Below are 14,867 nucleotides of genomic sequence, written 5' to 3'. Positions count from 1 at the left end.
ATTACTGTTTAAATTCATCACTAATAGAAGGGAATGCATATGGTTTAATATATAATCTCATTTTCTGAAAACTGGTTCATAGATTCTAAGGACCAGCACATGATCAGTGCATAATCAGTAATGCATGAGGGAGGGAGTCTAAGGTGAGGCTTCTGGGAATAGAGTCACATGATGGGCTTGGACCAGTGGGTGAACACTGCTGGGAGGGAAGTTTGGGGATATATCAGACTGCCTTTGGCAGGCAGAATTCAGACTTTGAGTCCCTGCTTGATTTCGATGGCATGGGCCAGGCACCTGCATGCTATGGGAACTTTGATTAGTTGGCATTTTCCACTAAGATTGTGTTAGTGCCTTTAGTAAAAGTGTCACTTATTACTCCTGGACAGGTGGATGAGATGCGATAGTTTGAGAAGTACTGGGTCCATCTTCTTTCCAATAGCATCAATTGAGTAAATTAAAGAAATTACAGAGTAACAAAGTATTTCATGTCTTACCCATATTTTAGCACCAATATGAATATGGGATATACAATTGTAAAGTATAAAAACATTTTTATTTTGATTTTAATTTTAATATAGGAAAAATTATAGAAACATTTTAATATGTAACATGTTTAATTATTAGGTATCTAGGCAGTATCGCTGATGTTGCTGGCACACTCTTTCTATCATTAAATACATACATCTGTGCTCAACTTTATCATCCATTTTCTACATTGAGTTGCCCCAAAGAGGAAAAGTCTCATCATAATCAATGTCTATAGTTTGAGGTATCTGTCAGGTAACCACTGACTTCAGTTCACACTTGAAATTAACTGCCTTCTTTGTTCCCAGCTCAGCAGCCCTGGACTGTGACTGCCTGTTCTATGAGCTGTCACACTAAGAACCTCTCTAAGAGAAGGCCTTGAGTGCCGCATGGCCTACGTTTGGAGTCAGATCCACTCAGATATAGTTTTGAATTTGACAATAATTTCCAATCATATCCATATGACAAATTAGGGAGAAGAAAATGAATTTTATTCATGTAAATATTATTAGATTAATAAAGTTCATTTATAGCTTTTGTCCTTCTTCATCATGAGCTGTTGGGATACACCACTTTCACTAAATGAAAGAGCAAATTTAAATTCTCAAAACTATTTGCTTTTTTATTATAAAATCAGTAACAACAGTGAAAGAAACCAAAAAAGAAAAATCATCTCTAATGCCAACTCAATCAAAAAATTTATTTTCATTCTAACCCCACTCCTAGCTTCAGTTTACATGATTGCAATCATAGAAGACATAAATTTTTATAATCTGCTGTTTCACTTCACGCTCAATTGCAAATATTCTCAATGTTGATATGTAATTTTTATTTTTTATTTCATTTTTTAGTACAAAATTTAGCCTTTTGGTTTTTTTTCTGACTGCATAGTTCATCAAATACTGTTACTTTCTTAGTCAATTCTTTAGTAATTTGAACACTTGATTTGTTTCCAGTTCTGTGTTATTTAAAAAAAAAAAAAAAACTACAGTAAGTTAACATATAGTATAGTTTTCCCTTGAAATAAATGCCCCGAACTGAGATTTTTTAGATAAATGTGAGAATGTTTTTTGGCTTTTACTCAAACCATTTATTAGCAGCTTGGATGAGCCCCTGATGGAAATCTCTGCCAGTTCTCCTCTCCTCAGTCTGACACATGACTTCTCTGAGCTCTTAAAGTCCTCTTGGCTCTCTAGCTCCCCTTCCACTCCCAGACCCAACAAATAAAGGATGCTAACCGGCATTTTAACATTTGGCTAAGCAAATCCCAGGCAACTTCACACTTCATTACTTTATCTCCACTCTCCTTTCTTTCTAAAGAAATGCCATTTCTTATAACGAATGAGGTGTGTATAATCCTCAGTTGTTTTGGTGCACTTTTAGAAATTCACAACTATGGTAATGTAGCAAGTTATCTGAACTATAGAATGTGACTGACACACCCACGGGCCTAATTCTACTGCAAACATAATGAATAGGGTTTGGTAAGGAACACAGCAGACAAAATATGGGAAAGTACTTTCTAAATAGCAAAGGAACGTGCAGAAAGTATAACTACTATTAACCACCCCTAAATTTACCTTTACATCTGTGGCATAAGGAGAAATATGTGTGTGTGTGTGTGTGTGTCTGTGTGGGTGTGTGTCTGTGTATGTGTGTATAATCCCAACTCCATTTCCTGGCACAGAGCTCCTAAAACACTAGGAACTTCCTGAGGATAGGACTGATAGGAGTGTCTTCTGTTATTCATAACAAGCCACTTTAGACTACACCTATGTTTATGCTAATGAGGTGACTCTCCAGAGGACCCTAGATATCTAGAGGACACCAGCTTGTTGGTGGAAAGACCAAGCCATGCTTAGAGGGCTGGAATATGTATCCCTTACCCTTAGCCACCAGGAGGGACAAGGGTCTAGAGATTAAGCTCATTCACCAGTGGTCAATGATTTAATCAGTTGAGCCTACATAACAAAACTTTCATAAAAACTTTTAAAAATAGGTTCAGAGAATTTCTGGGTTGGTAAATTACATGGAGGTGCTGGGAGGTGGGTATACCTGGAGAGGGCATGGTATCTCTGTACCTTGTCCCCTGTATCTTACTCTATACACCTCTTCCACTTAGCTGCTCCTAAATTTTATTGTTGATGATAACCCAAGAATAGTTAAGTAAACAGCTTTCCTGAGTTCTGTGAGTCATTCTGGCAGTTTATCAAGTCTGAGGGAAGGTTGTGGAAACCCCCAAATTTGTAATTGGCCAATCAGAAATGTGGGTAGCCTGGACAATTCATTTTCACCTGGTGTCTGATGTAGGGGCAGTCTTGAGGGACTAAGCCCTTTAACTAATGGGATCTGATATTAACTCCAGGTAGATAGTTTCATAATTGAATTAAATTCTTGGACATTCAATTGGTGTCTGGATAACTGCAGAATTGATGTTAGAAGAGATACCACATATTTGGTGTTAAGGGAAAACACTTCTCAACATGACTCATGTGGTGATCCTGTTAAGATGGAGATGCTGATTTGAGAGGAAATTTACTCCTGACAGTGTGGTCCATGGATCAGCAGCATTGGCATCACTTGGGAACTTAGAAATGCAGAATCTCAGACTCTATCCCAGACCTACTCAGCCAGATTCTGCATTTTTAACAAGATCCCACAGTGGGTCATATACACAGTAAAGTTTGAGAAGAACTGGTATAAGTCTCAGATTTATTGTTCCTAAAAGCTTTGCAACCACATACAATACACATTCAGTGAGAGGAAGCTACTATATAGGCTTTCCTCTGGGTTCAGAGCTTGGATTTTAAAAAGCATTCCTTATAAGTAACCAAAAGAGTAACTTGTCTGATCTTACTGTATGTTCCATGGAAATTTACTTCATGTTTTTATAACTTAGTTTATCTCTTCTAATAAAACAAAGACAATGGTAACTATCTCATAAGATTATTATAAGGTTTTATAAGAAAACATAATTACAGTAGCTAACACTTAGGGAATACAATGAGCCCGGCTGTGCATAGCTCTTCATGCAGATTCATTCATTCGATGCATATTTACTGAATACCTACCATGTTACTGGGCACTGTTTGGGGGCATCTGGAATAATGTTATAATAGTTAACATTACTGAACATTTCCTATGTGCCAGGCACTTTTCAAAACAAGTTATTTCTTTTTTAAAATTTCATCTTTATTGAGGTGTAATTAATATACAAAAAACTGCACCTCATTAATGTATACAACTTGGTGAATTTGGACTTATGTATCCATCCATGCTGTGCTTCTTGAAGGAGGGCATGGCCACCAACTCCAATACTCTTGGCTGGAGGATCCCATGGACAGAGGAGCCTGGCAGGTTCCAGTCCATATGGTTGGAAAGAGTCAGACACGACTGAAGTGACTTAGCATGCACACATGCATATACCTATGTTATCAACACCACCGTACAGGTAGTAAACATACCCATCACCTGCAAAAGTTTCCCTGTGTCCATCTGCTAGATAAACATGTTATTTTCAACAGATCACATTTCTAAACAGGTTAAATCTTCACAATAGTCCTCTAACTTTCTTCAGTTTCCACAATAATCCAATGAAGATCATCCAAATGGGGAAACTGACTAGCCCAAAGTTACAGTATGGTGCATGGAGTAAATGGTAAATGGTAAATGCTAGTAAATGGAGAACTCCAAAGATCACACTCCAAACTACTGGGGTATGCTGTGTGATGTAGGAGGTTAAATTGTATGAAATCACCAACATTCCACCATTATTGATTCTTGCAAACACTAATTTTGTATGCAGTGTCCACAAGATTGTGAATTATTATCTTCCTTTTGCTTTTTTTTTTGAAATGACAGTGTGTGTCCTTAATCTTTGCCTTAGGATCCAGGATCCACTGAAGGCTATGAAACTAACAGAAAGACAGGAACTATAAACAAGGTTCTCTCCATTAGATAGCCTATTTCACTTCAAGTCCTCGGTGAGACTCAGTAAAGGTTTTTACTCTAGTCATTAAAACATTAAAAATAACACAATTCTAGTGCTTGCTTCAGCAGCACATATACTAAAAACTGGAACGATACAGAGAAGATTAGCACGGCCCCTGCCCAAGGTGGACATGCAAATTCCAGAAGTGTTCCATATTTTTAACCAACACAACACTGTAAAGCAATTATCCTCTAATCTGAAAAAACACAATTCTAAATAGCAAAATAGGATATGTTCATCACTTTGGCAGAGAGAAGAAGAAAGGAAAAATAAAAGTCTGGTGTCCACTGGGAATATATTTGATCTTTTTCCTCTCTGAATTCAGAACAAGCTTCAGCATTTGCTGTGCACAAAGGGCCAAAATGAGCTGATAGGGTAGATGTTTTAAGACATAATGAAGACAAACATGAGTTCAGAACCAAAGCCTTCACCTGAGAGTACAGCTAATATTATCAGTGTAAGTATTTTTTATTTGTAGTGTACACAGGGTGGGGGGACATAAGCTGCTTTAATAGCTTCTCATTGAATAACACGAATGACTTCTACTAAATGTAACTCTGAAAGATTAGAGAAGAGTCATAAAAAATAATTTTAACAGCCATGATCCCCTGTCCTCCCACTTAAATAAACTCTGTCTATTCTATTATTGTATTATACCATAAGCTACAGGGCTAGGAAACTCCCACTATTTCCAGACTCACTCATGCATAGAACGTTTGTGATTGACGGACAAGTGAGGCTGAAATGTGCAAATGGAGATGAAACATTCTAAGATTATACATCTCCCAGGTAGGGGTTGGCCCTCTTCCAGCATCTTAAGCTTGGCCAAGCTCTGCAGGGATGAGTATTCAAAGAAAGATGCTTATTCTCAACCAGAGCCTGGAATAACTCCTCCCCTTCCTGAATATCTAAATACGCCCCCTCAAAACTTGCTTTTTCATGATCTATACTCATTTAGTCAACAAATAGCAACAGAGCCTGGAAAATCCACTCTTATCCAGGCCCTGAGAAAACATACAGTTAGTTGAGAAGAGGTCCAAGATCAGAGGAACTTAGAGTCTAAGACAGTGATTCGCAACTCTGAATGCATGTTAAAATTACCTAAAGCTTTAGAAAAATCCTAATGAGTCCCACTGCTAACTAATTAAATTATAATCATTGTGGTAAAGACCAAAGAAGAGCCAAAGTTGAGAATGACTAGGAAAGAGAGATAAATATATCACTGTCATACACTGCTATTGTGGAAAGTATAAGACCTATTAGACCCTAAAGGAAGGATTCCACCCCAACTTTGAGGGAATCACAGGTTGGCTGGAAGGCACCTGACCTGTATTACACTTGAAGAGAAAAGGAGATAACAGAGAAGGCAGGGTAAGGAATGAGGATTGAGGGGGCAGTGTGAGCAAAATGAAAGGCAGTATGAAATTCTGCAGAACTGCAAGTTGTGTAGTGTAGTGTAGTGTAGTATAGCATAGTATATTGTGGTGTGGTGTAGTATAGTGTAGTGTGGAGTGGTGTGGTGTGGTGTAGTATAATGTAGTGTGGTGTGGTGTGGTGTAGTATAGTGTATTGTGGTGTGGTGTGGTGTAGTATAATGTAGTGTGGTGTGGTGTGGTGTAGTATAGTGTATTGTGGTATGGTGTAGTATAATGTAGTGTGGTGTGGTGTGGTGTGGTGTAGTATAGTGTATTGTGGTGTGGTATGGTGTAGTATAATGTAGTGTGGTGTGGTGTGGTGTGGTGTAGTATAGTGTATTGTGGTGTGGTGTAGTATAATGTAGTGTGGTGTGGTGTGGTGTAGTATAGTGTATTGTGGTGTGGTGTGGTATAGTGTAGTGTGGTGTGGTGTGGTGTGGTGTGGTGTAGTATACTGTAGTGTGGTGTGGTGTGGTATAGTGTATTGTGGTGTGGTATGGTGTAGTATAGTATATTCTAGTGTGGTGTGGTGTAGAATAATGTAGTATGGTGTGGTGTGGTGTAGTATAGTGTATTGTGGTGTGGTGTGGTGTGGTGTACTATAGTGTAGTGTGGTGTGGTGTAGTATAGTACAGTGTGGTGTGGTGTGGTACAGTACAGTGTAGTATGGTGTGGTGTGGTGTGGTGTGGTGTGATGTGATATAGTATAGTGTGGTCTGGTGTAGTGTAGTGTGGTGTGGTGTGGTGTGGTGTGGTGTGTGTGGTATGCTGTGGTGTAGTGTACTATGGTGTGGTGTGGTATAGTATAGTGTGGTGTGGTGTGGTGTGGTGTGGTGTAGTATAATGTAGTGTGGTGTGGTGTGGTGTAGTATAGTGTAGTGTGGTGTGGTGTGGTGTGGTGTAGTTTAGTACAGTGTGGTGTGGTATGGTACAGTATAGTGTAGTATGGGGTGGTGTGGTGTGGTGTGGTATAGTATAGTATGGTCTGGTGTAGTGTAGTGTGGTGTGGTGTGGTGTGGTATGGTGTGGTGTGGTATAGTGTGCTGTGTGTGGTGTGCTGTGGTGTAGTGTACTATGGTGTGGTGTGGTATAGTATAGTGTGGTGTGGTGTGGTGTGGTGTGATATAGTATAGTGTGGTCTGGTGTAGTGTGGTCTGGTGTAGTATACTGTATTGTGGTGTGGTGTGGTGTGGTGTAGTATAGTGTAGTGTGGTGTGGTGTGGTGTAGTATAGTGTATTGTGGTGTGGTGTAGTATAATGTGGTGTGGTGTGGTGTGGTGTGGTGTAGTATAGTGTATTGTGGTGTGGTGTGGTGTGGTGTACTATAGTGTAGTGTGGTGTGGTGTAGTATAGTACAGTGTGGTGTGGTGTGGTACAGTACAGTGTAGTATGGTGTGGTGTGGTGTGGTGTGGTGTGGTGTGTGTGGTATGCTGTGGTGTAGTGTACTATGGTGTGGTGTGGTATAGTATAGTGTGGTGTGGTGTGGTGTGGTGTGGTGTAGTATAATGTAGTGTGGTGTGGTGTGGTGTAGTATAGTGTAGTGTGGTGTGGTGTGGTGTGGTGTAGTTTAGTACAGTGTGGTGTGGTATGGTACAGTATAGTGTAGTATGGGGTGGTGTGGTGTGGTGTGGTATAGTATAGTATGGTCTGGTGTAGTGTAGTGTGGTGTGGTGTGGTGTGGTATGGTGTGGTGTGGTATGGTGTGCTGTGTGTGGTGTGCTGTGGTGTAGTGTACTATGGTGTGGTGTGGTATAGTATAGTGTGGTGTGGTGTGGTGTGGTGTGATATAGTATAGTGTGGTCTGGTGTAGTGTGGTCTGGTGTAGTATACTGTATTGTGGTGTGGTGTGGTGTGGTGTAGTATAGTGTAGTGTGGTGTGGTGTGGTGTGGTGTAGTATAGTGTAGTGTGGTATGGTGTGGTGTGGTGTAGTGTAGTACAGTGTGGTGTGGTGTGGTACAGTATAGTGTAGTATGGGGTGATGCGGTGTGGTGTGATATAGTATAGTGTGGTCTGGTGTGGTGTTTGTGGTGTGCTGTGGTGTTGTGTACTATGGTATGGTGTGGTATAGTATAGTGTGTTGTGGTGTGGTGTGGTGTGATAGTATAGTGTGGTCTGGTGTAGTGTGGTCTGGTGTAGTATAGTGTATTGTGGTGTGGTGTGCTGTGGTGTAGTATAGTGTAGTGTGGTGTGCTGTGGTGTAGTATAATGTAGTGTGGTGTGCTGTGGTGTAGTATAGTACAGTGTGGTGTGCTATGGTACAGTATAGTGTAGTATGGGGTGGTATGGTGTGGTGTGATATAGTATAGTATGGTCTGGTGTAGTGTACTGTGGTGTGGTGTGGTGTGGTGTGGTGTGGTGTGGTGTGGTGTGTGTGGTGTGCTATGGTGTAGTGTACTATGGTGTGGTGTGGTATAGTATAGTGTGGTGTGGTGTGGTGTGGTATGATACAGTATAGTGTGGTCTGGTGTAGTGTGGTGTGGTGTAGTATAGTGTATTGTGGTGTGGTGTGGTGTGGTGTAGTATAGTGTAGTGTGGTGTGGTGTAGTATAGTGTAGTGTGGTGTGCTGTGGTGTAGTGTAGTACAGTGTGGTGTGGTGTGGTACAGTATAGTGTAGTATGGGGTGATGTGGTGTGGTGTGATACAGTATAGTGTGGTCTGGTGTAGTGTAGTGTGGCATGGTGTGGTGTTATGTAGTGTTATGAAGTGTAGCACAGTGTAGTTCGGTGTGGTGTAATATAGTGCAGTGTAGCTGGAACAAAAGGTTCCATGGGAGAGATAACCAGTAAGACAGGAGATGAAGAAATAGACAAGAATCATATTATATTCATACTTAACCCTTGAACTTGTCAGGTATATCCAAATATACTTTGTGATTTATACCGAAGGCCATGGGGCTTAATGGAGGATTTGGGTTAGGGAATAAGTATTTCAATCAGATTTCTATTTTAGAATCCCCCAGTTCTATCAAATGAAAGGAAGTGATAAATGGAGCACAAGTGTCTGAGACGGGGTGAGGAGTAAAGGAGGAAGGGCAGCTAAAACACTGGTGATACAGAGGAAGATGGATGATGTGAGACTGAACTATGGCAAGCAGAACGGAGAAAGAACAGATTTAAGAGACAATAAGAGCAAAATAAATGAAAATTACTGATTGATTAAATGTGAAAGTGAAATAATGAGAAGGCTGACTCCCAGGTTCCTGGGCTGAGTGGCCAGATGTCTGGAACAGCAGCAAGAGTAGAGAAGGAAAAACTTTAATCTTCTGGCATCCTGTCCTGCTGCGGCTCCTGCCATCCTTTCTCTTTGACCATTTCATGACCTACCTATGCCTTCCACCAGCATTTGAGGGAAGAGCATAGACATAGTATTTCTGTTAATGATATGACAATGGGAAATGTATGAATGGATGGTTCCAAATGGCTTTTGGTCCTTTGAAAGAGTTTATTATAGCCCAGTCCTCATCAGCATCTCACTATTATCAGACAAGTCAGATACTTTCCCTCTCCCAACTCCAGAATAGGTGAAAAGACACTCTAGAGATCTCCATCAGTGCAGGCCAAGAAGGCTGAGGGACAAAAAACTAGTCTCTCCTATCCATAATCAAGATGGAAGAACTATAAGAAAATGAGTGGTTAATTCCTTTTTAGCCTTGCTCCAATCAGGAATAGCAGATTTGGGGAGCTCAGATGATACAGAGAATGAAAAGAGAAACATAAAATTACAACTGGCTCTATGGATTAAAAGGTTGCCTAATAATTTACGATCTGTAATTTCACTCTGAGGTATATTCCTAAAAGAACAGCATATATTTCATCAGCAAATGGCATGTACTAGAATGTTCATAAGCAGTATTAGCAAAGCCAAAAGCAGAAAATTACCCTGATGTCCATTAGTAATATAATAGATAAATAAATTATAGTAGTTTCTTTATCCATGGCTTTGCTTTCACAGTTTCACTAATCAGTGGTAAACTCCAGTCTGAAAATATTAAATGGGAAATTAAGGAAATAAGCAATTAATGTTTTAAATTGCATGCCATTCTGAGTTGCATGATGAAATCTCACACTGTCCCATTCTGTCTTGGCTGGGATCCCCAATAATTGATGTCTATTCATGACATCCAACCGTTGATATCAAATGGCTCCATAATCCAGAATCACCCAAAGCAGATGATCCTTTTTCTGGCATATTTTGTCAGAAGATAAATAGTAGCCTAACACTAAGTCACAATGCCTATGTCATTCACTTCACTTCATCTCATCACACAGGCATTTTATCATGACACATCACTACAGGAAGAAAGATGAATACAGTATAATAAGGTGTTCTCAGAGAGAGAGAGAGAGACCACATTCATATAACCATTATTACAGAATATTGTTATAATTGTTCTTTTCTAACTTTTAAATTTTTTATTCTATATTGAACTTCAGTTGATTTACAATGTTGTATTCATTTCAGGTGTACAGGAAAGCAACTCAGCAATCAGTTCAGTTCAGTTCAGTAACTCAGCCATGTCTGACTCTTTACGACCCCATGATTCGCAGCACGCCAGGCCTCCCTGTCCATCACCAACTCCCAGAGTTCAGTCAAACTCATGTCCATCGAGTCAATAATGTCATCCAACAATCTCATCCTCTGTCATCCCCTTCTCCTCCTGCCCCCAATCCCTCTCAGCATCAGGGTCTTTTCCAATGAGTCAACTCTTCACATGAGGTGGCCAAAGTACTAGAGTTTCAGCTATAGCATCATTCCTTCCAAAGAACACCCAGGACTGATTTCCTTTAGAATGGACTGGTTGGATCTCCTTGTAGTCCAAGGGACTCTCAAGAGTCTTCTCCAACACCACAGTTCAAAAGCATCAATTCTTCGGCGCTCAGCTTTCTTCACAGTCCAACTCTCACATCCATACATGACTAGACTTGACTAGACAGAACTTCGTTGGCAAAGTAATGTCTCTGCTTTTGAATCTGCTATCTAGGTTGGTCATAACTTTCCTTCCAAGGAGTAAGCGTCTTTTAATTTCATGGCTGCCATCACCACGAGCAGTGATTTTGGAGCTCCCCAAAATAAAGTCTGACACTGTTTCCACTGTTTCCCGATCTATTTGCCATGGTGATGGGACAAGATGCCATGATCTTAGTTTTCTGAATGTTGAGCTTGAAGCCAGCTTTTTCACTCTCCTCTTTCACCCTCATCAAGAGGCCCTTCAGTTCTTCTTCACTTTCTGCCATAAGGGTGGTGTCATCTGCATACCTGAGGTTATTGATATTTCTCCCGGCAATCTTGATTCCAGCTTGCGCTTCTTCTAGTCCAGCATTTCTCATGATGTACTCTGCATAGAAGTTAAATAAGCAGGGTGACAATATACAGCCTTGACGGACTCCTTTTCCCATTTGGAACCAGTCTGTTGTTCCATGTCCAGGGCTTCCTGACCTGCATACAGGATTCTCAAGAGGCAGGTCAGTCTGCTATTCCCATCTCTTTTAGAATTTTCAAAAGTTTATTGTGATCCACACAGTCAAAGGCTTTGGCATAGTCAATAAAGCAGAAATAGATGTTTTTCTGGAGCTCTCTTGCTTTTTCCATGATCCAGCAGATGTTGGCAATTTGATCTCTGGTTCCTCTGCCTTTTTAAAACCAGCTTGAACATCTGGAAGTTCATGGTTCACATATTGCTGAAGCCTGGCTTGGACAATTTTGAGCATTACTTTACTAGCGTCTGAGATGAGTGCGATTGTGTGGTAGTTTGAGCATTCTTTGGCATTGCCTTTCTTTGGAATTGGAATGAAAACTGACCTTTTCCAGTCCTGTGGCCACTGCTGAGTTTTCCAAATTTGCTTGCATATTGAGTGCAGCACTTTCACAGCATCATCTTTCAGGATTTGAAAGAGCTCTACTGGAATTCCATCACCTCCACTAGCTTTGTTCATAATGATGCTTCCGAAGGCCCACATGACTTCACATTCCAGAATGTCTGGCTCTAGGTGAGTGATCACACCATTGTGACTATCTTGGGCGTGAAGATCTTTTTTGTACAGTTCTTCTGTGTATTCTTGCCACTTCTTCTTAATATCTTCTGCTTCTGTTAGGTCCATACCATTTCTGTCCTTTATCAAGCCCATCTTTGCATGAAATGTTCCCTTGGTATCTCTAGTTTTCTTGAAGAGATCTCTAGTCTTTCCCATCCTATTGTTTTCCTCTATTTCTTTGCACTGATCGCTGAGGAAGGCTTTCTTATCTCTTCTTGCTATTCTTTGGAACTCTGCATTCAGATGCTTATATCTTTCCTTTTCTCCTTTGCTTTTTGCTTCCCTTCTTTTCACAGCTATTTGTAAGGCCTCCTCAGACAGCCATTTTGCTTTTTTGTGTTTCTTTTTCTTGGGGGTGGTCTTGATTCCTGTCTCCTGTATACATATATCTATTCTTTCCCAAATTCTTTTCCCATTTATGTTATTATAGAATACTGAGCAGAGTTCCCTGTGCTATATAGTAGGTCTTTGTTGGTTATCTGTTTTTGAATATCTGTAGTGTACATATGTCAATCCTAAACTCCCAATTTGCCGCTCCTCAACCTTTTCGTTTGGAAACCATAAGTTTGGTTTCTATGTCTGTGGGTCTGTTTCTATTTTGTAAATAAGTTCATTTGGAGCATTTTATTATTAGATTTTGCATACAAGTGATATCATATGATATTTGTCTTTGTCTGTCTTACTTCACTTAGTATGAATATCTTTAAGTCCATCTATGTTACTGCAAAATTGCATTATTTCATTTCTGATGGCTGAGTAATAGTCCATTGTGTATATGTACCACATCTTCTTTACCCATTTTTCAATGGACATTTAGAATGCTTCCATGTCTTGGCTATTATAAATAGCACTGTAATGATCATTTGGGTTACATATCCTCTTGAACTATGGTTCTCTCTAGATATATGACCAGGAATGTGTTGCTGGATGATATGCTAGCTCTATTACTAGCTTTTTTAAAGGAGCCTATATATCATTCTCCACAGTGGCTGTACCAATCTACATTACTATTAACACTGAACAAGGGTTCCTTTACCCTATACTCTCTCCAGCATTTATTGTTTGTAGACTCTTTTGATGATGGCCGTTCTGTTTGGTGTAAGGTGATGTCTCATTGTAGCTTTGATTTGAATTTCTCTAATAGCTAGTGATGCTGAATATCTTTTCCTGTGCCTGTTGGCCATCTGTATGTAGCCTTTAGAGAAATATCTAATTAGGTCTTCTGCCCATTAAAAAAAAATAATTTATTTATGTTAATTGGAGGCTAATTACTTTACAATATTGTAGTGGTTTTGCCATACATTGACATGAATCAGCCATGGCTGTACATGTGTTCCCCATCTTGAATCCCCCTCCCACCTCCCTCCCTATCCCATCCCTCAGGGTCATCCCAGTGTACCAGCCCTAAGCACCCTGTCTCATGCATTGAACCTGGACTGGTGATCTGTTTCACATATGATAATATACATGTTTCAATGCTATTCTCTCAAATCATCCCACCCTCGCCTTCTCCCAGAGTCCAAAAGTCTGTTCTTTATATCTGTATCTCTTTTGTTGTCTCCATATAGGGTCATTGTTACCATCTTTCTAAATTCCATATATATGTGTTAATATACTGCATTGGCATTTTTCTTTCTGACTTCACTCTGTATAACAGGCTCCAGTTTCATCCACTCATTAGAACTGATTCAAATGCATCTTTTTAATAGCTGAGAAACAGTCCATTGTGTATATGTACCTTCTTATCCATTCACCTGCCGATAGACATCTAGGTTGCTTCCATGTCCTGGCTATTGTAAACAGCGCTGCGATGAACATTTGGGTTCATGTGTCTCTTTCAATTCCGGTTTCCTTGGTGTGTATGCCCAGCAGTGGGATTCCTGGGTCATAAGGCAGTTCTATTTCCAGTTTTTTAAGGAATCTCCACACTGTTCTCCTAGTGGCTGTACTAGTTTGCATTCCCACCAACAGTGTAAGAGGGTTCCCTTTTCTCCACACCCTCTCCAGCATTTATTGTTTATAGACTTTTTGATAGCAGCCATTCTGACCAGCGTGAGATGGTACCGCATTGTGGTTTTGATTGGCATTGCTCTGATAATGAGTGATGTTGAGCATCTTTTCATGTGTTTGTTAGCCATCTGTATGTCTTCTTTGGAGAAATGCCTGTTTAGTTCTTTGGCCCATTTTTTGATTGGGTCATTTATTTCTCTGGAACTGAGCTGCAGGAGCTGCTTGTATATTTTTGAGATTAATTCTTTGTCAGTTGCTTTGTTTGCTATTATTTTCCCCCATTCTGAAGGCTGTCTTTTCACCTTGCTTATAGTTTCCTTCACTGTGGGTCCATCCATTTTGAGTTTATTTTTATGTATGGGATTAGAGAATTAGCTGGTATTAGTTGAATGAGTTGGTTGCTCAGGAGAACAATTTGTATAAGAATCACGGAAACAAAAAAGGAACTTGCTCTTCCCCTCTTTTAGAAAACATACTTCATAGAAACAGCGCAGAAAGTTAACTAATTACCCCTTTAACACTGAACCTCTTGAGCAAAACTTTTCTTTTTCTGTTCTTCATGAGTCTTTCTGTAGCAGTGTTTTCCTGACAACGACTGGCTATTTTAAACTATTATGGAATACTCTCACAGCATATATAGCTATTCTAAATTCTTCATGCATTGAGATGGACACTAGCTAACTGTTTACCATGTCCATCTCCTCTTTGCCCTGGGCACACAGTGAGATTACCATTCCCAGGCTTCCTTGTAGTTAGACATGGACATGAGCTTTGGTTCTAGACAGTACAGAATGACTTGATATGATGGGTGCCGCCACTTCCAGACCTGATCATTACAGTCTCTCACATATAATCCTCTTTGCTCTTCTCCCTTCTGCCAGTCTGAAGCAG

The 14,867-nt window shown here is 40.0% G+C and overlaps 1 non-coding gene across 1 annotated transcript; it reads left to right on the top strand.

The window, feature by feature from the left end:
* The first annotated feature begins 4,568 nt into the window (after positions 1-4,568).
* Positions 4,569-4,676, top strand: LOC138434807 (U6 spliceosomal RNA). Its single transcript, XR_011254887.1, has one exon. It is a non-coding gene; the product is annotated as a U6 spliceosomal RNA (small nuclear RNA).
* The last annotated feature ends 10,191 nt before the right edge of the window (positions 4,677-14,867 follow it).

Source organism: Ovis canadensis, chromosome 2, assembly GCF_042477335.2.
Source record: "Ovis canadensis isolate MfBH-ARS-UI-01 breed Bighorn chromosome 2, ARS-UI_OviCan_v2, whole genome shotgun sequence".
Lineage (NCBI taxonomy): Eukaryota > Metazoa > Chordata > Mammalia > Artiodactyla > Bovidae > Ovis > Ovis canadensis.
This window is presented reverse-complemented; position numbering and strand designations above follow the sequence as displayed.